Source organism: Carcharodon carcharias, chromosome 21 (genome assembly GCF_017639515.1).
Source record: "Carcharodon carcharias isolate sCarCar2 chromosome 21, sCarCar2.pri, whole genome shotgun sequence".
NCBI classification, from domain to species: domain Eukaryota; kingdom Metazoa; phylum Chordata; class Chondrichthyes; order Lamniformes; family Lamnidae; genus Carcharodon; species Carcharodon carcharias.
Window position 1 is genome coordinate 57033714 of NC_054487.1, and position 12279 is coordinate 57045992.

Genomic DNA, 12279 nt, shown 5'->3' on the forward strand with positions numbered 1-12279 from the left:
CAATATACAATATTTTGTTAGGTCATTAGTTAATTACCAATAACACAATCAGCAAATTGATTTGGTAGATACAATTTACTTCATGGTACAATTTTTAAAAATTCATTCATGGGATGCAGGCCTCGCTGGCTAGGCCAGCATTTATTGCTCATCTCTAATTGCCCTTGAGGTGGTGGTGGTGGACTGCCTTCTTGAATCGCTGCAGTCCTGGTGGTATAGGTACACCCTGTGCCGTAGGGATGGAGTTCCAGGATTTTGACCCAGTGACAGTGAAGGGACAGTGATATATTTCCAAGTCAGGATGGTGTGGGGCTTGGAGGGGAACTTTCAGGTGGTTGTGTTCCCATGTATCTGCTGCCCTTGTCCTTCAAAATGGTAGTGGTCATGGGTTTGGAAGGTGCTGTTTAACAAATTTTAGTTGATATAGCAAAATCGAGAAAAATGCTAAAAGTTTAAAAATAAATTGCCATTTTATGTAGGAAATGTAGCAGTCTCAGTGCTTAAAGCATCTAGCTTTCAGTTCACAAGATAAAATACAATCAATCCATGTAAATATTTGGCAGGTTTTGCAGAAAAAATGCATGAATTGCGCAGTTATTTTATAAAGTAGCTAAGTTGGAATTTTGACGCATGCACAATAATTGCTTCCTTTTGCAGCCGCAAGCACCAATTACCCTCTTGAACATACTCTTAGCCATCTGTTCACTACATGCAATGTTCTTCAGCTCAGTAACTACAAATGATATGAATGAAAGTCTTAGCACAGTACACTTGTGTTTACAGATGTGGTCAATTTAAAAAGCAGAATTTACAAGTGAAAACATATACAATGGAACAAAGTAGATCTGAGATTTTACTTTAACCTACGTCATAGCCATTCAGAAAATTAAATAGGCAACAGAGTTTGAGAATTTGTGGTCTGGGGCTGTTTTCAATTTGACTTGGTTTTGTTCAACTTACAGCAACTTTGTCCCACCTCTTACAATGCTCATTATTGTCATTTTCTCAAAGCTGTCAATAACTAAACCCCTGAAATATACTTAACTTTGAGATCTTGCCCTAATTTCAATTCATGCAATTTGATTTCTAACAGAATTTTGTCTCAAAATCAATAAAAAAACCTATTCTCAAAATTACTTCCTCACACCCTGCAAAAAATTCAAAACATAAATCTCCAGAAATGGACAATGTTGTAAAATAGGTTCACACAAATAGCAATAAAAAACTGAATTACACTATGATAAGGATACAGGTGCAGAATTTCCCTAAGTAAATTATAAGGGAACAGAAGTAATAGTTTCCCAATGCTACAAGCAGAGTTGATTGCTTTCATTAGCACCATACCTTTTGCTCCACAAAAATCTAGTAGGAGATAGATAAGTTTATAGAAACAGAATATACATCACCACCCCCTCAAAAATAGATTAATTAGTTTAAATTTCACTATATAAAATGCATGAGATATTAAAAAAGTTAGCAAATAATTAATGATCTTGTTTGTTGGAAGAGTAGTATGTTTCCAAATGATGAAGCCTTAAGTGTCAGTGAAATTGAAGCACGTGATCTGAAAGGCTCTCAGATTGACAAAGGTATTGATATGATTCTTAATGTATAGAATGTGAAGAGGACTGTGGGGTTTCACTTCAGGGTTTTAAATATAATAACCCTTGTGACCACATTCCACAAGACTAAGCCAGTTCCACTGTGGTCCAGGGTTAACAATCACTATTTTTTTCAGAAACACTGTGCTCTGGTATTTACTTTGGGTTTCCACCATGTATCAATTTGAAAATGGAAATATCTGTATAGCTATAATGAAGGTTAAAATTCAGAACTATTTTGTGTTTTTTTATTTGCTTATTCTCTTTCTTTTGCAAGCAGCTTGAATTGCTCTCTATGTGAAAGACACTATAAATGCAAAGATGGGTTCAACTTAAAAACTTAAGCAAAATAAAAAAACAGAACAAAATAGCTCTAGGTTAAAGAGGGAGGGGGCAGATTCAGGGACTAGAACTGGCAGGATGAGGAGAACTTAAGGATGGAGGTGGTTGGTGAAATAGAGGTCTTTAAAATTATAAAGAGTTTTGATAGGAGTAGACACAGAGAAAAACTAGAGACCATCAATATAAGATAGTCACCAAGAAATCAAAACAGGTACTCAGAAGAAACGTCTTTACCCAGGTTGTGGTGAGGATATGGAACTCACCATCAGAGGAAATAGTTGAGGTGAATAATATAGGTGCATTTAGATGGACACTAGAGTATGGTAGCGTAGTGGCTATGTTGCGGATAAATAAATCAAAGCCTGGACTAATTATCCTGAGACATGAGTTCAAATCCCACCATAGCAGCTGGAGAATTTAGATTCAATTAAACAAACTGGGAATAACAAGCTGGCATCAGTAATCGTGAACATGAAACTACTGGAGTGTAGTAAAATCCATCTGGTTCATTAATGTCCTTTAGGGAAAGAAATCTACAGTCCTTACCTGATCTGGTTGTGTGTGGCTCTAGAAGTGGTTTACTCTTAACTGCCCTCAGAAATGGCTGAGCAAGCCACTCAAATGAGTAATAAATGCTGACCTTGCCAGCGACATGCATATCCCTTGAATGAATATAAAGAAATACCTTATGACAGAGAAAGGGATAGAAGGTAATATTGATAGTTAGATGAGGAAGATAGGAAGGAGGCCTGAGCGGAATATAAATGCTAGCATGGATTGGTTGGGTTAAATGCCTTGTTCGCGTGTTGTAAATTCTATGTAAAATAGGTGGAACAGGGCCATGGAAGAACTAATGGGAATATTACGTTAAATACAATGGGGACAATGATGGTCACTGGGAATAGGGGAAGGGTGTGGTTTGTAGACAGTGAAAGATAAATCTGAATAAAATGTTGGCTATCAATCTAGAGATGACAAAAGTGGCATTGGGAGTGATGCATAGGCCAGAGATGATTACTTGGAGGTGGAAGTAAGCTGTCTTGGTCATAAACAGCATGTAGAAATTGAAGTTCAGCACCACACTGAGGTCACCCAATTTTCAGATTGATTCAGCTGTGCAAATGGAGTCAGACAGCAAAAAACTCATCCAATGGATGAAGAGAAGTAGGTTCATGTCTTAACAGCATTCTTATTCCAAGCTGGCCTCATGCCTGTGATTTTAACAATAGATAACATACAGTTGAGGAAGAAGCAAGGGCAAGGATGTATCCTTGGGGGGGTGCTAAAGTTGAATTTTTTTTTTCTTTCATGAATGTGAACGTCGCTGGCTAGGCCAGCATTTATTGCCCATCCCTAATTGCCCTGGGAAAGGTGATGGTGAGCCACCTTCTTGAACTGCTGCAGTCCATGTGCTAGATATGGTGGACAAATGAAAAAAGGTGCTGCTGCTTATGATTTGCTTGCTACAATGAGACAGCTTAGAGTGGAAGCATGAAATAGCAACCGCAGGTGGCTGGACAGTAGAAGGAAAACAATGAAAGAGAATGGCATAGTCAGCTGCAAAGGTTGAGGCAGATAAGGAGAGATAAACACCACGGTCATAGATACAGAGAGATTATTTATGAGGATATAATCAAACATTGAGATAGAAAAGAAGTTTAATGTTTAACTGAAATAGCAGAGGATTGAGGAAGCATTAGGGAGGGTTCTTAGAAGGGATGAACTTGAGATGAAGTGTAGGGGTCATAGGGAGTTGAAAGAGAAAACCACAGAACGGCAAGACATCAGAGAGGACTAGAAATGGGGACAGAAGTGACAGCATAGGCAATTGCAAAGGTAGTCTCAAACTTGGAGATGAAGATTTGGTATTATAGGTGGAAGTGAGGATTAAGGGGAGAGGAGGATAGGGTTTCAAGGGGTGATTCATTATGGAAGAAAGGAGACCTGGATTAATGATCAAGCTAAATTGACAATCCGTGACTGAGACAGATGTGAGCAGGTGCACTCAAATTTGTTTCCCAAGAACTTAAAGGAGCCAAGATTATGATCAAATTAGAAATAGGAGATAATGAGTGATTCTGTTGGTAGGTCAACAACACCAGAGATATCTGGAGAAGTGGAAACCTAGGGGAAAGGAACTTGTGAATTTCATTTTGAATTAGTGAGCGAATTTACCTGCAATGATTCCCAGTTAAGCAACACTTTGATTTTAAAATTTTCATCGTTGTTTTCAAATCCCTCCATTATCTTGTCCTTACCTGTCTCTGACCCCCACCAGTCCCCCAAGATCTCTTAAGCATTCTTGATTTTAATTGTTCCGCCATTGGTGGCTGTGGTTTCCTCCCCAAGTCTCTCCATTTCGAAACCTTCTAAGAAGCTTAATGCCTATCTCTCTGACTGAGCTTTTGGTCATCTGACCTAATATATCCATATGCGAACAATGTCAAATCTTGTTTGATAAGACTTACAAAGAGTCCTGGGACATTTTATTATACTTGAAAAGATGTTATTGTTTGAGAAAATGGTGGATTGCTAAAGTAGTGGGGTTGAGGGAAAGCATCAGAAAATGCGAGTAAAGGGAAAAGATTAACACCAGTTTCCTCAGTGATCAAAATCTTGGAAGTGGAGAGGTCGCTCTGTCTAGATGACAGGGTTGAGTTTTAGGGTAAAAGATCTGTGTGCAACTTTCATTATGAAAAAGAACTTCCCAAAAGCTTTACAATAAATGGTCTTGAAATATTGTATTTTAATGGAAAGCTTTTGTAATGGATCAAAATAGTGCTAGTGATTTGAGTATAAATCACTACCTGCCCCATGTTCAAAGGAAACTTTGATTTGAAAGCTGTTGCAAACGAGCATTATAGAAAATTCTGAGACCTCTGGTAACCAAACATGTTCAACAGGGTGTTTTGGAGGGATTTATAAAAGACTACAAAACCAGTTATCATAGGTTAACACTTTAATAGACTTCATCTACTATGTTGTACGCTGCCTAAATCTGATTTTTTATTTTAATAAATCATTAAGTGCTGTGATTTTAGCATTTTTATATCTATGCGTGTATAAGATGGCTCCCCAACCCCTAAATACTTCACCTTTCCAAAAATGTACCTAAAATTCTGTGACTTGCCTAAAATGGGGGTCAACAAATATATTCAGAGATTATTTGCATGTTGGCTGTTGTGATAAATACTCTTTGTTTTAAAACACAGATTTACATGGAATTTATATGATCAACTGTTGTGAAGCTCTTTGGGAAGTTCTTCTCAAGGTGCTGAATTATTGTTGTTGCTCTAGGCGGCTTAACTGGGTTCTGAAACACCTGCTATACGGTGAGCTTTAAATTATGGACTACAGTGGTTCAAGAAGGCAGCTCACCACCATCTTCTCAAGGGCAACAAGGGATGGGCAATAAATGCTGGCCCTGCCATCGTAGCCCACATCCCATGAATGAGTGTTTTATGGCTCAGTGTTTGTTCAGGTGAAGAACCTTGTCATCCTCATTGTATTTCAAAGTAAAGTGTCCCAGTCATAGCCTCGGTCAAAGAAAAAACATTATTTTATTAAGCCCTGAACATGGTCTGTTGAAAATGTGTTAACTACCACAATTTTAAAATGCTTTTTAATTGATAAAGAATATTGGTTTAAGTAAGCTATGACTTTACCAATCATCTCTGGTTATCAACCCTTTGGGCATTAGAAACAAGTTCTCTTTATTTACTCTATCTAAACCTTTCATAATTTGAAATATCTATCAAATCTCTTCTTAGCCATCTCTGCTCTAAGGAGGACAACATCAGTTTTTTCAGTGTATAAGAACGACAGTGTATAAGAATCCACAGTACCACAATCCCTCATCCATGGAACCATTTAGGAAATCTCCTGAACCCTCTCCAAAGCCTTGTAAGAAGTTGGGGTCTTTAATATAAAGGTATTTTTGCATAATATAAACCCGCTAAAAGGCTTTCTAAAAAGACAACAATTTTTCAACAGTCTTTGGAAACAGGCAAGGTCACTTAGTTCCATCCACCATGTTGACATTTCTAAGCTGTTAGGATGATGTCCTGTGTACCTTCTTATCTACGCAATTGTTTAGAAAAGGCCAGGATATGACCCTCAACACCTTGCAAACTAAAAAGCTAACCTCGAGCAGGCTAATGAACAGGGGAGGTGGTAACCACACTGATGTTTGGTGTACCTGTCCTGTATCCATTGGGTCAGAATAGTTAGATAGATGATTGACATTGGGTAAGCTACCAGCTCCCAAAAGAGGGTATATATTTTGGTGTTATACTGGTGGTAGGGGGCTGAGGTGCTGATGAGGTGGCGGTGCTTGTTCGCCAGCTGCCTTCTTCAGATGGAAGATGGACCAGAGGAGGAGAAGGAAGATCGAGGGAAGAGTTTCCTAACATTTTGACCAAAGAGCAGATGCTGTTATCACAAGCTACTGACGTCAACACACTCTGTGCCAACCGTCCATTTGTCCTCTGGGATCAGTAAGCTGCTCCCAACTGTTACGGGTCATAAACTTTTTCTGTCTAATTAGTTAATGTATCTTATCTAAACTGTTGTTTCTTAATAAACTATCTTAAAATTACTTATGACTAGTCGACTGCCTATTTAGGTATCTGTGAGCCCAAATCCAAAAATCTTACATTGGTATCAGAAGTGGGATCACAATACTCGAGGTAAAATTGTCTTGGAATTTGAGAAGCAATAGTCTTAGATTGTAGTTAAATGCCTGGGGTAGCTATTAAGTGAAGCCAAGGGTCACAATTTCGTACTCCGGGGAATGACTGATAGAGAGCTTGAGTGCGAATACAATGAGCCTGGTGCGAGAGAATACAACTGCATTTTTGATAAGCTTTCTAAGGAGATTTGGAAAGGAAAGGTGAAGTTGAAAATGGTTCTAAATAAGTTGGTCTACAGTTATGTGTGTTTGCTTTACAGCTGAATAAAAGTATAAGGGTTAAGGGAACAAGTCAATAAGTTACAAAAGGGGCTGACCGGTTTGATCAACTCAGCTGTGAACAGGAGGCATACGATAAGATTGCGTTATACAAGGTAAAAAATTAGACCGAACACTGGAACCCAGGAGCATTGAAGTGGCTCCGGAGAAGCCATGTGAATCTTTCTTTTTGGGAAAAAAACAGGGACTGGGTGATTCCAAAAGAGAGCTAGAAAGCGATGATTTCAAACAGGCCCTAGCTGCAGGCATTAGAATCAAACAGGTCCCCACTAAAAGTCCGAGTGTGTTAATGTCAGTGGACTCTGATTTCTCCGTCTTTATCATCCACGACCCTTATCCTGACCAAATGAAGTAGGCAGCAATTTGCCCAGCTAACAGTATACCTCACATTCGAGTCAGGTCATTGTTAAAACAGGGTGTAGTTCAGAAGCTTCAAAGATTCAAAAGATTGGGTTTGAGAGGAAGCTAAAAGAATCTGGAAGCAATGGACATCAATTTAAACTACTGCGTGTTTGTGTTTTTTTAATAAACAAAACTGTACTAGTTTAGAACTGTGAAGGCCATTTTGTTCCCAAAATATAAAGATAAGCCTGGAGATAAAAACAAAAAACTACTGAAGGATCATGAGGACTCAAAACGTCAGCTCTTTTCTTCTCCGCCGATGCTGCCAGATCTGCTGAGTTTTTCCAGGTAATTCTGTTTTTGTTTAAGTTAAGCCTGGAGTTTGGCAGCAATCCAATTTGAACTTTTCAAAAATATGAATGAACCAAACTTCTAGAATTCAAATTACAGACACAGTTACTGACTATTTCTTTCAAATTTGATGTAGTGAATATCAGGAATTAAAAATTAGTTTAAAGGGAGAAAGGATAAACAAAATAGATGGGAAGGATTCAGTTCTTTTTCTAGAGTCTGAGAGGTTGTAGTGTTGACTTTTTTTTTAAAGAAGCTGGCGTTTCTCTTTAAACCTTTAAATCTTAAGGTCTTGAAATCATCAATGACCTTCTTTCTATCATAAAGTCAGAAGTGGAGATGTTCACTGATGATTGCACAATGCTCGGCAACATTCGCGACTCCTCAGATGCTGAAGCAGTCCATGTACAAAAGCAGCAAGACCTGGCCAATATCCAGGCTTGGGCTGACAAGTGACAAGTAACATTCGCACCACACAAGTGTCAGGCAAGACCATCTCCAACAAAAGAGAATCTAACCATTGCCCCTTGACATTCAATGGCATGACTATTGCTGAATTCCCCCCACTATCAACATCCTGGGAGTTACCATTGACAGAAATTGAACTGGACTAGCCATATAAATACAGTGGCTACAACAGCAGGTCAGAGGCTAGGAATCCTCCAGTGAGTAATTCACATCCTGACTCCCCAAAGCCTGCCCAACATCTACAAGGCACAAGTCAGGAGTGTGATGGAATGCGCTCCCCGCTTGCTTGGATGAGTGCAGCTCCAACAACACTCAAAAAGCTTGACACTGTCCAGGACAAAGCAGCTCGCTTGATTGGCACCTCTTCCACAAATATTCACTCCCTCCACCACCGACGAATAGTAGCAGCAGTATGTACTATCTACAAGATGCACTGCAGGAATTCACCAAGGCTCATCGGCAGCACCTACCAAAGCCATGACCACTACCATCTAGAAAGACAAGGGCAGCAGATAGGTGGGAACACCACCACCTGGAAGCTCCTCTCCAAACCACTCACCATCCTAACTTGGAAATATATTGCCGTTCCTTCACTGTCACTGCGCCAAAATCCTGGAACTCCCTCCCTAACAGCACTGTGGGTGTACCCACACCACAGGGACTGCAGTGGTTCAAGAAGGCAGCTCACCACCACCTTCTCAAGGACAATTAGGGATGGGCAATAAATGCTGGCCTAGCCAGCGTTGCCCACATTCCACAAATGAATAAAATATTAAAAAATTGGGTGAAGTCTGGGGGATGTTGGCGATAACAAAAGGATTTAACAAAACAGGTTTAATATGGAGTTTGGCTTCTGATCGGAGAGGTTCTTGTTTAAATTGCATAAAGTGATGCAACTACATGCTAAGTTGTCTCCACTTCCCCCATCCCCAACCCCAAACCACTGAAACAAGCTACGGTGTTAACACTCTCTGCTGATAGCTGCTTCTTCTTTTTAAATTCATCACACAACCTTCGGATTACTATGTTCCTACATAAAAAACTAATGGCCTAGGCATTCAAGAATGAAATCATTGAGTAACAGCTCTGTATTGTATTCAGGTATGAACAGGATAAATTAGCTATTCCCAGATGTTTCATTGTGTTGATATCCAACGTACAATGTCAGAAATATAAACCCAATGGGCTCTTGGCCAGAGCCAAAATGAGTTGTTCGTGTTTTTTTTTTAAAAAACAAGTGATGATAGTTTTCAACACAGCAAAAAGACTTTACCTTTCAGAGACTTGACCTTAACAATTCAAGCCGTTTGTTACTATTGGTTATCTTTTGAGGCAAAGTGTTTGAGAACGGGAGACATAGGAGGCACCTTGAAAATGATTGCAAAAGCTTTTGTCCCTGATGCAAAATCACCATTTAAAATCACCAAGCTGGAGCATGACTGTTTCTGAAATTGGAATTGATAAATAAATTGACCAGTTGCTATTTCAAGCATTCAAAGGGAAATGCCCAATGTTTAAGGGGACAAACAAGTGCTAATTTTCCCAAAAATTGCTAGTGGAAAAACAGTCTAGGTGATTCCTCAGTATCAAAAAAAATAAAGTCTGTTTTTGGAAGAAATAAATTGAACACTAACAAAACCTGTCGGCCCAACAACACAGCTATTTGAATTTGGGATAACTTAAAAATAAAAAACCTCAGGCACAATCTAGCGCAGGCTTTTCCAACATTTTTGTTTGAAGCAGGTGGGGGGGGGTCCACATTTCAAATTTTCTCTCCTGGGCAGTGCACAATTTTTGGGAAGAAAAGGAAACCGGTTCAGAGGAATGAAAATTTATCTGTTACTCCAAACAACAGACATCTGCATCTCTGTGAGCAAGCTGTAGATGAGAAGGTTAATTTATCACCTTACTTTTCACTGCCCATTGAGTACTGATTCAGTGAGACACCTGCCCTTGGGGTTTTTGCAGGCCACAAGGAGTCAAGGCATACCCATGTACTTGATGTAGCTTGGTGCAACCCAGATCTGATGCCCGTCTGTCAGCCGTGAAGCACACACCCCGCCTCTCCCACCTGGCCCTCCACATGCTGTATCAGGGCCCTGCTACATCTGCCTTGAGGGCCAACCCTTGGACAAGCCTGATCTAGTGGGGTACTTCTGAGAAAATAAAATGTTGTTCAAGTGAAAGAACACAAGCAAAATGCCTAAAATCAAGTGGGAATATTCAATTTCTGTTTTAAAGATATTATGAAGACATATTATTGGATATAAAATTTCTCTAGAACTCCTGAAAGGGATACAATGGCAACTAATGGAATTATCCACTTAGAATAAGAGAGACAGTTAAGGGAAAAAGGACACAACGCCAAATGGGAATTGGAATAACTCAACTTGGGTGTAGCTCAATGAAATGTATAAATTTGGTATTGATGTATGTTCTAATGAAAGGAAAATGTAGATGAGATGAATAAGGTGACAGCTTTCTCTTGGAGATGCTTGTGTCTTTGCCTATGAACTTTGTAAGAGAATTGAATTTGATAATCTGGCCAGTACCAAGCGTTGGGACCCTATAGGGGGAGCTAAGCAAAGGTCTTGAGACAAGAGACCCCTTTGATCTTTTGAGAAGATTACCAGAAAGTCAGGAAGAATTATCAAATGGTGCATCCTTTTCAAGAAAGTGAAATCCCGGATGATAAAGGTGATTGGCAAAATACAAAACATGATCCCTACAGAACTGACAAACCTTCCACAAATGCAAAATGAGGATTTGTGGAAGAGAGCAGAGAGATTACCACTGCCTGAATAGAAAAATGTGATAAAAAGAGAATGGCTAGAGACCACATCCAACAGATAGAGAAATATGTGAAGATGACTTATGAATGTGAAATTCCAACAGATGATTAAAGGAGGAATTGGGGCACTGGTGTGAGTTTACAGGAGCGATTTGTAACTTGTGAAGTAACTGACATATGACAATACATGCTGCAACTGCGCTGAAGAACAGGTCCCAGATATGCTCAGCTACTAGACGAACAGAATTTGAAATGATTAAATTGGCCTGAAGGGTAAGAAAACATTTTTAAATGATCAAGGCACTGACACATACTCCATAAAGAAACTGACTTTAAAACAATTAATTTTACTCCCTCTGACCATTTTACGCCCTCTGACCATTATCATCTTAGAGTTGAATTAAATTTCAAGTAAAAGGAATTTTGGACTGGGACAAATGAAGGACTAGGGAGAAATAATACTCAATAAGAATTATCCACAAGAAAGATACAGATGCAGGGAGAGCTGGGGAATCTTTTAAGTCCATGCATAATCCATTGCTTTAATTATATGTACTTATATGCTAAGAGCCCAAAATTAGCAGTACTCCTGCAAAAGAATAAGGCCAGGATTTTATGATCCTGCAGTGGCGGGACTCGGTGTAGAGAATGTGGCGGGCCAGCCAAAAAAAAGGGGGGGGGTGCCAAACCAAGTAATCAGATAATTTTAGTAGCTTTAGCATGTTATCTACAATATGTAATCCAGAAGTTAGGGGAATAGTTTGTATTTTAGAAATAACTATGTTGGCTAAAAATTAGTTGAGAGAAGTCAATAAGGAGATTTCCTTCTCAAAGGGGGGAACTGTAAGAAATTGGGATCTTTAACATAAAGGTATTTTCTGCATAATATAAAATCCCCTGAAAAGCTTTCTAAAAAGGCTAGAATTTTTCAGCAGTCTTTGGAAACAGGTAGGTTCACTTAGTTCAGGCTGCCACGTTAACATTCCTAAGCTGTTAGGATGGTGTCCTGTGTACCACCTTATCTATGCAATAGTTTAGAAAGGACCAGGATATGACCCTCAGCACAATGCAAACTAAAAAGCTGACCTCAAGCAGGATAACGAACCACCCTGATGTTTGTAGTACCTGCCTGTATTCATCGGTCAGAATAGTTAGAGATAGATGATTGACACTGGGTAAGCTACCAGCTCCCAAAAGCGGGTGTTGGCATTATATATTGGTGTTATGCTGGTGGTAGGAGGCTGAGGTACTGGTGAGGTGGTGGTGCTCATTGGCCAGCTGCCTTCTTCAAATGGAAGATGGACCAGAGGAGGAGGAAGAAGATCGAGAGAAGAGTTTCCTAACACTTTGACTAGAGAGCAAATGCTGTTATCACAAGGTACTGAGATCAACACACCCTGTTCCAACTGTCCGTT

General features: G+C 39.4%; 1 protein-coding gene across 1 annotated transcript in view; it reads right to left on the reverse strand.

The window, feature by feature from the left end:
* Nucleotides 1-12279, reverse strand: part of asz1 (ankyrin repeat, SAM and basic leucine zipper domain containing 1) — a 127114-nt gene that overhangs the window by 77753 nt on the left and 37082 nt on the right. The gene's annotated exons all lie outside the window — the stretch shown is intronic.